This window comes from Lasioglossum baleicum, chromosome 11 (assembly GCF_051020765.1).
Source record: "Lasioglossum baleicum chromosome 11, iyLasBale1, whole genome shotgun sequence".
In the NCBI taxonomy this organism is placed as follows: domain Eukaryota; kingdom Metazoa; phylum Arthropoda; class Insecta; order Hymenoptera; family Halictidae; genus Lasioglossum; species Lasioglossum baleicum.
The window spans coordinates 5,085,983-5,100,452 of NC_134939.1; positions in this window are offsets into that span (position 1 = coordinate 5,085,983).

Consider the following 14,470-nt stretch of genomic DNA (forward strand, 5'->3'; position numbering starts at 1 on the left):
TTAATTATGTCAAGTTTGGCATCTTATCAATATGTAATTTGATTATATATTTCTCTTTTAGGCGAATTTAACTAAAATTATATATATTTACAGGCTGTAAATGTCTTTAAACATTGTTTTATAACATCATAGTAAACCTGTGGTGTGGTAACCACGTGACACCGCTACTTATGTCTATGGAAATTGGACGTTCCACACTTTCATAATCAATCGCTACGCAATTTCTTTTATTGGCCAATTTTAAATTGAACAAAGCATTGGCATCTTTTAAGATATTAAATATTAACTAGTTATAAATAAAAAGTTTGCCCTAAGTTAATCACAAATTATGTGATATCTCATTTTTGTTTTAATGGACTTACACCACATTCAAAATAAATGGTCCATTCATAAAAAATGAACACTGAAAGTTTCGTAAGAGAACAGAAACAAAACACACAGACGCGACAGGCTTCCGTAAACAAATGCAGTGACCAGTCTGGAGACTGCGTCGGGAATAATTTACTCGTAACGCGGAATCTGTAAAAGTTCGTGCATTTCGAGGATTGAACTGTCTGAAATCCTGTACCTTTATCCGAAGCGCTGTCGCCGTCGAAACTAAATAAGGGACGTTGGCTAGCAATGAAAGTTTTAGGCGAAAGGACTGCATAGCAGCGCGACTTGTCGGTTGCCACGGTTGTCCAGGAAGGAATTGGCACACTGACACAGTGGCGCACTGCATTATTAAACCGGCAAGAGCACACCCAAGGACGCGGCCAGAATTGGCCCCAAGCAAAAATTAGCCGGTTGTCGCTCAGCCGTGGTATTAGCCCGCGAGCAATGTCGGCCTTCGAGCACCGCTCTTCACGTTCCTCGTGCAAGGCGGCCGACGATCGCGGGATCGAGTCGCGCCGCATCAATCGGTCGTAATTGTCGGAAGATCAATGATTCCGCAGCTCGTATTCACAATCGCCGACTTCGTTTCAGTTGCCGCTTACAGTTTGCCAACGACGATATTAAACTCCCCCATTCACGTACTCCTTCTTCCGTGCTTACACTCAGAAAGATAGGACACACTATTCATTTCTATTTAGTAGATAACGTAAATGCAATTTCCTATATGTACAGTGAAACGAATTAATATTTGGACACTCTAATAAAGACGATAACTTTTTTAATATTGTACTATACGATTTAAACTTGTTTGGGAAGCTAGAGCAATTAGTTTACTACAGGATGTGTGAAGAAGTTTTTTCAAAAATTGCAATAAATCGGAATTGTAGAAAAAATACTAAAAGTTGCATGTTATAACTTTTTTATGCTGGCCTATATTGAAAATTTTGAAAATACGTTTCGTAGATCTGTGTCAATTATATGCACTGTGAAAGTATCATCGAAATCAGTTGATGCGAGAAAAAACGACAGGCATTGAAAGATGTAAGAATCCTTAGATTTACATATTGCAGTTAGAAGCCGAAAATCGTGAAAATCTGAAATTATTACCATCATTGAACGTCTGTAGCTCATTGCAACGTCGACCGATTTTGACGAAATTTTCAGAACATGATTAATTGACACAGATCTACAAAACGTATTTTTAAAATTTTCGATATAGTTGCAAAATGCAACTTTTAGTATTTCTTCTACAATTCCGATCAATTGCAATTTTCAAAAAAATATCTTTTCACATCCTACAGTTAACTAATTGCTCTAGCTTCCCAAAAAAGTTCAAATCGTATAGTACAATATTAAAAAAGTTATCGTCCATTTTAGGGCGTCCGAATATTAATTCGTTTTACACTGTTACTGTTGAATCAGTTCTGTGGGTAAAACGAAAATATTGCTCCGCATGAATTTATTTATAACATGATCTAACATAATCTAATAATTTCCTCCTCATCTAATGATTTCAGGTACCTTTTGATACAGCACAATTATTAAAAATCCTATTAATATAGGCATCTAGTACAGTTAGAGATCAAATGATAGAGCACCGTATTAATTTATTAATTTTTGTTTAGTAGATAACATAAACGCAATTTCTTCTACATACATCGTTTCCCGCTGTTTTTGTTTATTCGTCTCAGTTGGTAAAACTAAAATGTTGCTCCGCATGAATTTATCTAGAGTAATATAAATTTTCGAGACAAATAAATGGCACAAAATGATACGTGTCTTTAAAAAGTTGCGAAAAGAATTGTTTTGTTTAATAGAAATTATTCGTTTGGGATGTTTGTATAATGTTTTAATTCTTGTCTGCCCTAATTGGTGTGTTTCATACTGTGCATTATTTTAATTCGTCGTTTTAAGCTAAGCCAGACCTTGAAATTCAAGGTCAAGGACAATTTTGCGGCAACTTTTTTTACAGATCTTCATCGATCCGAAAATGTAGAACACGCCTACGACAGCCAAAACCAAACATTTCTTTACACCCTGTACAACTTTTATTATATGACGTGTACGCAGAATTTTAGTCTTTTTCCAGTCAATAATAAAGTTGGTTGCTTCAACACATCAATAGCACGCAAATAATTACATAAGAAGGCGGAAGGCATTGTAATTATACGATGGTATGCACAGGGACAATTGAAAAAGGTTAAACTTTCGCATACATATGATAAAACAAAACCTTCTTTAAAATTGGGTCAAACGATTTCAGTTTTTCGAAGGAATTAAGAGAATTAAAATAAATAGATACCGATTCTTTAAAAACATTAAACAAAAATGTTCACGTTGGATAAAAACATTCCTTCGCTCCAGAAATTAATTCCGAGTCACTTTTTTACTGCAATATAAATTAGAACTCGAACGCTATTTGTTCGGTTTTTTCTTATGCAAATTGAGTTTCATATCTCCGAGTTACAGACGAATGAATTAGCCGACGTAACGGAAGCATTGGAGAGTTAAGAGCAGAAAGATTGAAAGTTCGACTTTATAAGATCGATTTATAATAATTCATAAGACGAACGATGTTCCTATGAATACCCTGTAGGTTAATGAATAGTTATACACTCCAGGATTTCCGGTATTAGAGTGGAAAATGCTAAATCTCATTACAAATACCGTTTGCAGTAATAACATGATACGTGCACCAAATTACAAGAAAGTATCGTGAAACCAAAGTTAGTTAAATCGTGAATATATGTGGTAGTAGAAAATATCATTTGCACGTCGTTAATAGTATCGAAAAGTGACTTCGCAAAGGCAATGGAAATTAGCAAGCTATAAATAGCTTAACGACTACTGCAAAAAATGTTGAAGTAATTGTTGCTTACTAAGCTTCGTGTTTTTGCAAATTCTATGTTTCACGTAATACAAACATAAATCATACATGGAGCTATTAACCACGTTGCACATGTAGTATAGTAAGCATTGAAAAACATTTGAATAGCATCGCAATTGTAATTTCAAATTAGCATAAAGTCAGAAATTTCCAACTTCTATTAATAGATCAAAGTTGCCAAAGAACAGCGTTTAATTAGCAATTTGATTGGGCACTTTATGCATTTGTAACTCGAATGAACGGCTTATTAAAATTATTAACGAAAGAAGGACAGTGTTATTTAACTTCTGCTGCTTACGATTAATTTAGAAACTTCGTATTTTGTACAAAAACCCACAATTTAATAATAATTATTGAATAATCACAATTTTCGCTTGTTACAATACCAGAACACCTAAGTACAACAATGTACATCTAAAATGAAGCGATGAAAATACAATAAGAAACAAGTGTTTCCCTCTCACACCTATTGGGTTGGAAAGAAAGTTCGTAGCGTTTTCAAATTAAGAATCGAAGATAAAATTAAGGTATTTATTCATATGTTTATTCAATAACACGAGAAGTTACCTCGAAAATGGCAAAATGTAATAGAACAGAATGGAAAATATGTTATAGAATAAATCTCTCTCTATGAATAAATATCTGAATTCTAGATTTCAATTTTAATTTACAAACGCTACGATCTTCCATTCCAACCCAATAGAATTCTTATGAAAGAAAAATGTAGTTGTATTTCTAATTCTAAATTCAGTGCAAGGCCACAATTAATTAATGTAACAAACTATTTCAAAAGATCGCATATATTAAGACTTTTGTCCCCACTCTACCTTCCCCTTCTACGTCACGTGACGCGTTTCGTCTCTGTCCGGTATTGGCAGAAACAGGGTAACTCTTTCCCCTCAATTCGTGCTCCCTCCCTTCACCAACCATGGCATCGGTTGTACTATCGATGTAATTCGAATGCTAATTACGAGTGAACAGTTAGCGAAGGAATGAGACAGAGCAAAGCCTAGTTCGCAGGACGATATTAGTCCCATCTCGTTACCCATTTTTCTGTCTCTATCTCCTACACTCTCTTTTCTCTAATTCGTTTCCGTTACCTTGTGCATTCGCTTTCCTCTTTCTCTCTTTCCCCGCGCACCCTTTACTTTTCCTCCTTTCCTGTGCCACCCTCTTTTTCCTTCTCTTCCCCCTCGTTCCCTCTTTCCTCCCGTTTTCCGTATCGTCTTCCGTTCCACTGTCTCGTGTTTCCTCCTTGCCTCCATATCCATCCAGCTTCTTCACCCTTCTGCGGCACAGTACCACCCTTCACTGGCACCCTCGCGAACCATTCCAGCTATCCAACCCCCTTTGGATATCTCCATACGCCACTTACCGGGCTCAGGATGTTCTCCGTACGTACGTGCGTAGAATCTCTGCCCGCTGATAAGGTGCCGCGATTATATTCCGAGTTTATTTGCATTACCATTGTAATTCCGTGAATCTTTGTCCGATTGCCAGTCGCGACGATCTGGAACGAAGAGGTAGAGATTTTCGTACGATTTCTCATAGATTTGATTAATGTATTCGTAATGCTTTAGAAAACCTTTTTAATGGTCAGAGTGCTCACAATTTAAGATCTAAAATCACGAAGTTTTACACTTAAAGTATTTTGCAACGTTGGACCTTAACTTCAACTTCGTCGTTTAAATCTGAGATTTAATCTAAGATGGTTGTAGGATGCGAGGCCACGAAGTTTGATACCTGAACTATTTTTCAACATACTGCAAGACAATTACAAATTTTATGTGTCTTTAATGTAAAGCACTGTGAAACAAAACAATTCTAACAGTCGATATAGTTACTGAAAATAGGAAAAATTTCAATTTCAACTTTACAACTGTTACTTTGGACAATAATGGATTATCTACGGAAAACGTCAATTATGATGAATAAATCATAAATGATTGGTATTTGAGATATTATGACTGTTTTACGTTCCCAATATTCCGATTTTTTCTGTGACAATTTAAGATTACATATTTTTAAATATAACCCTGTAAGAAACTGCAACGAAAGTTCAATTTTTTAAGCCATCCAGGCAAGAAGACGCTTTGCAAGGGTATTCTAGTGTAAACAGCGTATTTTTATGTCTTTTAGGGGATTTTTCACAAAGAAACTATGTCACTTTTTCTATACAAAATTTCAGTATACACTCATGTACATTTCAATAATATTTATAACCACTTTATTGAAGAATAAATAAACGTTGATGGCTGCGCATGCTCTTGTACGTAATCGCTTATAAAACAGGTCGTCTCAGCCATTTTGTTTATCGAGAATGAAAAAACCAAGAGAAGTCTTCGTCAACATTTTTATTTTGCATCAAAATCCGCTGACAAGTCGTAACTTAGAAAACATAGTTTCCTGAATATTGGATACAAGTGTTTCTAAATAAATTCGAAGAAGATGATATCAGAAAGTCAAATGGAAAATAAAAAAAACATATAAAAATTGCAATATGCTGTTGTATCGTTCCCAGCTTGTAATTATTTAGAAAAGAAATTAATATCTATGCAGCTCGTGTGGTTTGAAATTAATGCAGACCAGTGTCGTCAGATGAGGGGAGGGAGCACGAATTGAGGGGAAAAGGTAACCCTCTCTTCGGAACACGGAACACATCACATCACCGGGCCGTGTCGGAAGCGTGGGGAATAGCGTGGTAGAAGGGGAAGGTAGAGTGGGGACTCTGTTCCAACTTCCAAGCAGAAGTTAGAACCGAGGGCATCGGGGGTAAATGAGACACTCTCTTATCGACTGACCCCCTTGAATCTTTGAAATAAATTGAAAACATATTCCGACATCGGTGTGTAAGAAAAGTGAGCCGCAGGTTGCCTGGCGGCGCGGCGCGCGGCGTAACGCCCCAGGCGTATCCAGCCAAGCATCAACGCCTCCTTGGTGTTGCCGCGGGTTCCGCGCGCGGGTTCCAACCCGTGTCAAGTAATTAAAAGCAATAAAGCCGAAGTAATCCCGTGGGGAGGCCGGTAACGCGGAAAGAAAAAGACACGGCGATAAAAAAAGAAAGATTCCTTATCGCGGCCGGACGATCGGTAGCGCGAGCTTGAGCGTCACTGTCCTCGGTCCATTCTCTCGGAAGGGGTGGTCACCCTCGTCGTCGGGCTACAGAATGTTGTCGCTGGAGGCGGCAGCTAGGATGGTCAGAGAAAACGGAGAGACAGGGAGAGCACACGGCGGAGGGAAAAAGAGCGAGAAATATGGGGTGGCCGGTCGGACGGCCAGCTAAGGGGGTGGACTTTAGAGTCCACCCCAAAGGGAGCGAGCGACTAGATGCTGGAGGAGACCAGGACAGAGAATTTACGCCCGGCAGTGAATTCCTACAGGACCTCATATCACACGCACCACCAAGACCGCACACGTGTGCGTGCACGCATCCGTGCGTGTTACTTATCTCTCTCGCTCTCTCTCTCCCTTTGCGTATGTAGATGGACGCACATGCGCGCGATAGTGTACCGCCTGGAAAAATTCTCGCGCGTTCGTGAATTGTGCCGAGCCTACCAAAGGGAATCCATAAATTCGGTAACACATGGACGAAGCGAATTTGTTCAGGTTCTTATGATTTGCGCAGGGGTTATTAAAGGTTGTACCGATTTGGTCTATACTGACGTGGGACACAAACCTGGCATCGAGATTCTAAACAATGTCGCGTACACTCCCAGATGAAATCATATAAGCCGTTTAATTTGAAAGCGGCCTATAAGTCCATTTAAGTTTAAATTGAGATATTTAAGACTTTGCGCGTGTTTCAATGAAATTAAAAATATCCGTATAGGATACTAATGTATCACACTCCTTAAGTGTATCTAAGAGTGTTAAATTCACAATTCCTATTAAAATACTAGCAATTATTAACACTTTACCTACCGGAAGCATATTAATAGGATTTTCAATAATTGTGCTGTACCGAAAGAAAGCATAGAAATTTTCTTCTACATTGCAATCTTGAATGAAACTATTAGATGACTTTATTGAGGGTGAATTGTTAATTCAAAATGAAAATTGCTGTTACTATTGAACGTTCCAGTAAAAAGTGTTCAGGCATGTACCATAGATTTTTCAAAATTATGCAATAATCGCCGGTCGGTAATGTGTTAAGTGAATAATATGTGTCTTCTTACCAAGAATGGACTTAAGCCACTTTCAAATGAAAAATTTGTATCATTCTATTAACCAGCTAATTTCCTTTTTACACAAGCTTTGCGATTTTAAATATATTAGTTACAATTTGCTTCAGAATGTAAAGATAACGTAGAAATGTAAATATTAAAATTGCTAGCTTGATTTTTCTCGAATATGGACTTAGGCCATTTTCAAAATAAACGGTTCATATATATATCATGCTATTTTGAATTTCTCGAAGATTATATTGAATTTCTGAATGAAACCGTTTCGTAATTGTTATGACGCAGAAGGGGACCTTATAAATAGCCCCTAGCTTGAACTTGCAGCTGAAAGATTTGAACTCTGTAATATAACACATTGACTTATTAGCTTTCATTATTCGCATATAGTACTTACAATCTCAAAACTTTAAAATTAGTGTTCCGAGCTCAAACAAGAGCGTGGACTACACTAGCAAATATTTATTCTGCATTTAAGTAGTTACTGTATTGAATAAAAATTTATTTATGTTGGGGAGAGTCGTATAAAGTTCCATAGTACCAGTTATACAGCAAGTGGTGCGTGAGTAACTGAAGGTTAAATGCCATTGGTTTGGTTTATGTCGATGGCCGCTACCAGGACCTATAGTACCATATTCGGGATTGTAAACAATATTGCGTGCGTCTGAGTTACACACGACTGCTCGACAACTACACGCATATTGCTTCTGCGATTTTCCCCATTTCTCTATTACACACAGTCCTTATTTATTGTAAAATGAATTCTTTTTCGACTATACTGAAGGCTACAATTTTATTTTATGAGAAATAATAATTGTTGTAATTGTTGCAATTGATTGCAATATTGAAAGTATATATCTGCTGTTCGAAGGAAAATTTTTATATTCTGTGACCTGTTTTACACATGAGCTTGAAGAGATACTGTTAATTATAGTATTGCCATCTATTTTTTTATATTTAAAAACGGAGTTTATTGAACTTTTAATGTCCCATATTTTAATTTAACTCTTGATCTTCTTTACCGGAATAGAATTAATGAAACCCTATTACATTTGTAATTAGAATTATTAGAATTTCGAATGTGGATAAAAGTAAAAGAAATTATTACTATTTTCAATTAAATTGAGCACAATATGGTGAATATGTCTACTTATTGCTAGATTAAATTTATAACGCAGCTAATTCATTTTATGACAGAATCAATTTCTATAGTCAAATATTTCTCTTTGTTACAAACGGAGGAATGCGCATATCTATTGAATAAAAATGGAAATCTTCGCAACGTATCTGATAAAATATTATACTGTTAATATTTAACTTGCAATATTTTTATTTTCATGAGCACAGATATTTATTTTTCTATTTCCAGTAAATCCAGTGCGTGTTTTTATTACGAACAGCTATTTGAACCTATTTCATAAAATTTTAGTAGACTGTGAAGACAGCACAGCTGTCCTATTCTATAATTCAAGTTCATAATTATTTAAGATTTAGATAAACTTATCTTACTGCGTTTCTGATATTTTAAAATAAAATTGATTTTCACTTACCAATCCAGTAGAAACGAATATTATATAAAGGAGAAGGTACGAATATGAAATATACCCATTTTATTTCTTGATGTCGAGAGTTTCAGAATAGTCGTAAAATGAAAAATCAAATGTAGACGTTTGAAGAATTTTATGTGGAATGTGCCGCATGAACGTAGATATTGCAAATGTTACAGAACTTCAGACATTTTTCTTTTTCTAAATGCAGGTGAATTGAAAATAGCAAAAATTCAGATAGTAATACGAGACGGTACTAGTTCTGAGGGAAAGAAAGTTTTAATATTCAGATGTAGAGTTAATAATGATGTTACACGATTAGTTTGCAATAATGTGCTTTCTGGGCGCGCATAATCGAGAATTCACGAACGAGAACTTTAATTCAAAACATTAGAAGTGAACATGTTAGTTTGAACAAGACGTATAATCGAACCAGAAAAATTTCTCAAGCATATTATACAAGTGAATCGAATTATTTTTCGACACGAATGATAACTGGATCTCTGAGTGAAACAAACGCAACACCTGCTTCCGAGGATGGACGCGTTAAGGAGGAGACACCTTTTTTGAGTAATCCTGTAACAACGTCAGCTCTGCATACGCTCGTTACCGAAGTTAAATGTCAATAAACAGTCACGTAGACAGGAATGCCAAGGCACCTTGACGTTGGACCAAACAGAAGCGGCAAAGCAAGGCGCCAATCACGCGCGAAGACAAACAGCGGCTGCGGACCATCGCTGATTGCCGAGGAAGTCCTTCCAGGACCTCGTATTCCTGCTGGTAGGCAGTGCTCTACGCCATGGAGACAACATACCCTGAATACGAAATCAAAAGGCGTCCAAGTACGCGCAAGTTCTGCCTCTGTAGTTCAAATAGTCGCTCGAACACGAACTGCGCCGTTTAGAGTTAACCTTGCCATTATTGAACGTATTCTTCCAATTTTCCAATAAACAAATACTCTATCATCGATATTCCAAATTTTCCACGAATGTGATTCATAAGATGCTAATAATTAGATCACCGATTTGACATCAGAAGACTTTCGTAATATTGCGTTGCTCTCAATTTGTTGAAACTATTAAAAGAGGAAATACATTTTAATGCAGAAAGATTTTATTTTGCATAAAGATCCGCAGTGTACTTACTAACCTTCTTGACAGGAGACTATTCTTGCAACTACAGGGTTTCCTAAAAATATCGAAAAACCTCTGGGAATCGTTCCTGAGGTTATTTCAAACAATTTTTTCGTTCATGAAAATGTTTCCCGCGGCTTTGTTAAGGAGTTATTAACAAAAAACGTGGACCAATCAGAGCGCGGTTACAGCTGACTGGTCCCACTGAGTGTTGCTATTGGCCGAGCCAGAATCTCGCGCTTTGATTGATCCATGTTTTTCGTTAATAACTCCTTAACAAAGCCAGGAGGAACATTTTCGTAAAGGATAAAGTTATGTCAAATGACCTCACAGGTACCCTTTCAGCGAAGTACAACATTTTTGTAACCTCCATTAAATCTCCATAAGGGACTGATCATCAATTTGACGTACAGCGCATATACATCCTGGTGGGCAAACTGTTATGGACCGTCTCAAATTCTAAACATCACAATGAAGGAGTGCCATAGAAGGTACAAACACTTGCGGGAGGCCAGAGGGGCAAGGAACAAAGTTCGGCAGCCTGTCGCTTCGGTCATTCACACAGGAACTGGCGAAAAATCGTAGAAACGCACCCTGCGGAACGGCTTGGGCGAAGGGTGAACGACCAGAAACAATATTTCGTTATTTCCGCTGGCGAAGCCTAGCATCAGGCGACCGGGGATTCATTATACGCATCCACGCGGCGAAAACGATTCGGGACGTCAGGAATCAACTTAGCCGATCTTCGCCAGCCGATTTGATTTTAGGGCGTGACGTTGAAAGAAGCAGATATCGAGGGACGTGTTTCGCTTGTCCAAGCCACGGCCTCGTGAATATTCCAAGTTCTAAAAGCTTCTCTTCCCCCTTTCTGCCCGGTCTACTTGCCCAGATGTACGACGAACGAGGGGTCCATCACGTCCATAACAAGCCCCCCCTCACCCTCTCTCCTTCTCTCTCGCGTTCTCGCTATCTCGTTCTGTCTTTCTCGGTCCATGCCATCCCTCTACTCGCCGCTCGGCAGTCTTCATCTCCTCTCTTTGCTCCCTCGTCCGGGAGGCCTCTCCCTCGCACCCAGCCTCTCTAGGCCTCCTCGAGGAGAGCTCTCAAAGGGTCCAGAGCTATGGAGACGTTTGCACCAGGGGAGTGAACCAGCGCGCGCTCCAGAGAAGGCAAGAGAACGGAAGAGAGGAACGCGCGGAGGTGAGACAAAGGGAAACGAAGAGAGACGGGCAGAGGAACAAGAGGAAGAGAGGCTACCTACCGCGCCTACGTTAGGTAAATTCGATGTAACTCGAGGGGATGAGGATGAGAGGAGTTCACTGTCGAGGGAAGAGGGGAAGATCGAGAGAGAAGGAGAGAGAGGGAGAGAGAAAGACCGCCACAGGGAGACGGAGAGAGAATTTACTAGGAGGAGACCATCGCCCACAGGGGTGGACCAGTGATCGATAGCCACACACTTCGTCCGCCACCACCTTCAGACTCTGGACTCTTCCCGCGGTGGATAACTCTGCAAGCTTCCAGCCGGCGAAAGCCTTCCTCGTCATTGGAAAATCCCGATTTCAAAATTGCCAGATCCCAGCTCCATTCGTCACTCCATCACCTCACTTAGAGTAATCCCGTTTATTCTTTGACCAATGTTCGACCAATTCTCAAAGTGGCGAAATGAGCAAACTATGCTTTTATTAGCAAGGTGCAACGATCCCTCTTTATTGCGAATTAGCAGACCCAGCGTTGTCATTCGACCGTGCCCGCAACATCTCCATGGTCTCCCTTAGACCACGTTCAAGAAATTCCATCGAATCATTAGTCTTCTTTGACAGGGACCGGCCGAACCACGGCGACTGGTGTTTGTTCAGGTGGCAGCGCGGATTAGAGCTCAGTTCATCGAGCTCCGATCCAGATTTTCCATGCGCTACGACCTTTCCAAAGTCGTGCGACATTAGCATCGACTGGCGTTGAGCCGATCTAATTGGGAATTTCCCAGAGGGACTAGAATGACCAGCCCCGGAAAAGCACTGAATTCACGTAACGCGCTGCCTCCGGAGAAACATTATGCGAAATCCTGCTCGCCGTAGTACAGGACAGCCTGCTCGCGCTAGTTTTTTTTTCTTAGGTTGCGTTCGAAGCTTTAAAGTGTAGTCAGGATTTCACTGTTAAGTGCACTTCAAACATGCAACGACTTAGTTAATATTAGGTGTTCTGGTTTTGAGGAAACCCTATAGATGAGGATAAAGATAATTCTAGTTGAGACGTTTAAAAAGATAGGAGGTCATTTCAAAGCTTGGACATTGATAATAAATATTATATCTGACAGTTTGCATTTGTAAACTGTAAACATCCCTTAGTTTTTCTCAGAAAATTTTTATTTTGCATAAATATTTATTCATAATACAGTTGCGTGGACCAAACTCCACTGGAATTCCTCATTAATTCTTCATCATCCTCATTAATCCCAGTGATGAGCGTTTACTCTCCAGCTTTCATTACAATGACAAAATTATTTAATTATTGTTGGATTTTTTTGAGCTGATTGTGCGGCTGTCTACGTGTTAATTGAAGGGTCATGAATTGATTTGTAATTGTTTAAAAGCATTTAAACAGTTGGTAAAAATATCATTTGCACATTAAATTAGAGATTGAAATAAGAGCCTTAATTTTAAAAGCCCAAAAGCATGAAATCAGACGTCTATGAAGAACGTCTGTATTAATTGGGGTTGATTGTAATTTAACCCTCATATCAACAACCCGGTTCCCGAGTACCCACTATCAGTTTCATTAATATTTTTGTCGACAAACAGCAAAATTATTGTTCTTAGGCGATCACTAGCAGATTCTATGCATTTATTGACAAGAATAAGTGACCTATAAAACAGTGGAAGGGTTAAAAGAATTAAGAGTATCTATGCATTACCAACTTATTGAAATTGTTAAAGGAAGAAAAAAATATTTAACTAGCTCCCAGCATCATGCAATTAACGCTGAATATTTTTATTTTGCATAAAGATATGCAGTCTAACTATAAGATTAACTTACATTTGCGTCATAAAAATATGCGTTAAAATTATAAAGTGTATCGTCGTGATTGATCATTGAGGGTTAACAACATACATTAATCCGCAGCGTAGCTCGCCAATAAAAATCACGAGTGCTGTTTAGGAAGAAGGAATAAAATCAAATTAGAGAGCAAAATTGAAAGCCAGCGTAACTACCGTAGCTGGGGAGAAGCTGACCAGCGGGATTTATCTTTGACCAGAATTTTTTACAATGGCTTGGCCGCGCTGCAACGAAATGCACTTTTCCCGCGAAGAGGCTTTACTTCCCGCCATTACGACGCAAAGATTAACAGCGGCTTCCTGCTCGTCCGCCGTTCGCTCGGCGTTCTCCTTTTTGGCGGTCCGTCGCAACTAATTGCGACGATGCAGGCATATTTCTGCCCACGCGAGAGGGTGAGAAAAATGGTGGCCGCGGCCACTACCCTCCCCCCTATCCTCCCCTAACCGTGGTGCAGTTTTTTCCCCAACGTATGCGAACCCGTGAACGGGGTAGGTATTGTGCGCGGGAGGTCTCGCTTCGGCCGCAACGAGGACGCGTTTCGGCGAACACGTGCAACCACCGTGTGCACCGTCTCTTCTCGTCTTTCTTCCGCCAACTATATCTCACCCCTGACTCTATCTGGCTTGCCCGTTTCCCTTCTTGCTCCGTTTCGCCCTTACCCCAGAGCACATTGTGCTTGTCTATTCTCGCGCGTTCCGTCGGCTTTTATTGCGGCGAGTTTTCTCGCATTTGCGGCGGGCCGGGCTTTCCCGAAATCGCGATTAGCACCGGGACTCCGCGCAACCACGTGCTGCCCTGTATGTGATTTACTTTTATTACCTCGCAACAGTCGCAACGGACCCACTGCCTCTCTCTCATTATCGTCGCTACGTTATTATGAAGTCCTTGCGACTTCTTCCAGCTACCTACGACACTCGAATGTGGACCTCTACACAGTCTTCAAACTCTATGAAATTTTGTTTACGTGCAGTGGTGGACATATGTACAGTCCGTGAAATTACCATAATTGCATGTGTAATTTCTTCGTGATTTTATATGACAGCTTTAAAAACAAATCTAAGTATTCCTGTTATTATTAACCCTTGGACACCTGCAAGTTCTAGGCCCATGACTCATTTCAACTCACATCGATATTTCACTAATACAGTTTTATAAACAAACAAACATAGTTTGTCTTTATAGACAAACCATAAAGTGGTCGACCGACAGAGTTGTGCTAATTTAAATATGTATATTGTAATTGAATTACATTGTATCTTATATACACAGTATTTGAATTACATTGTAATTGCATAT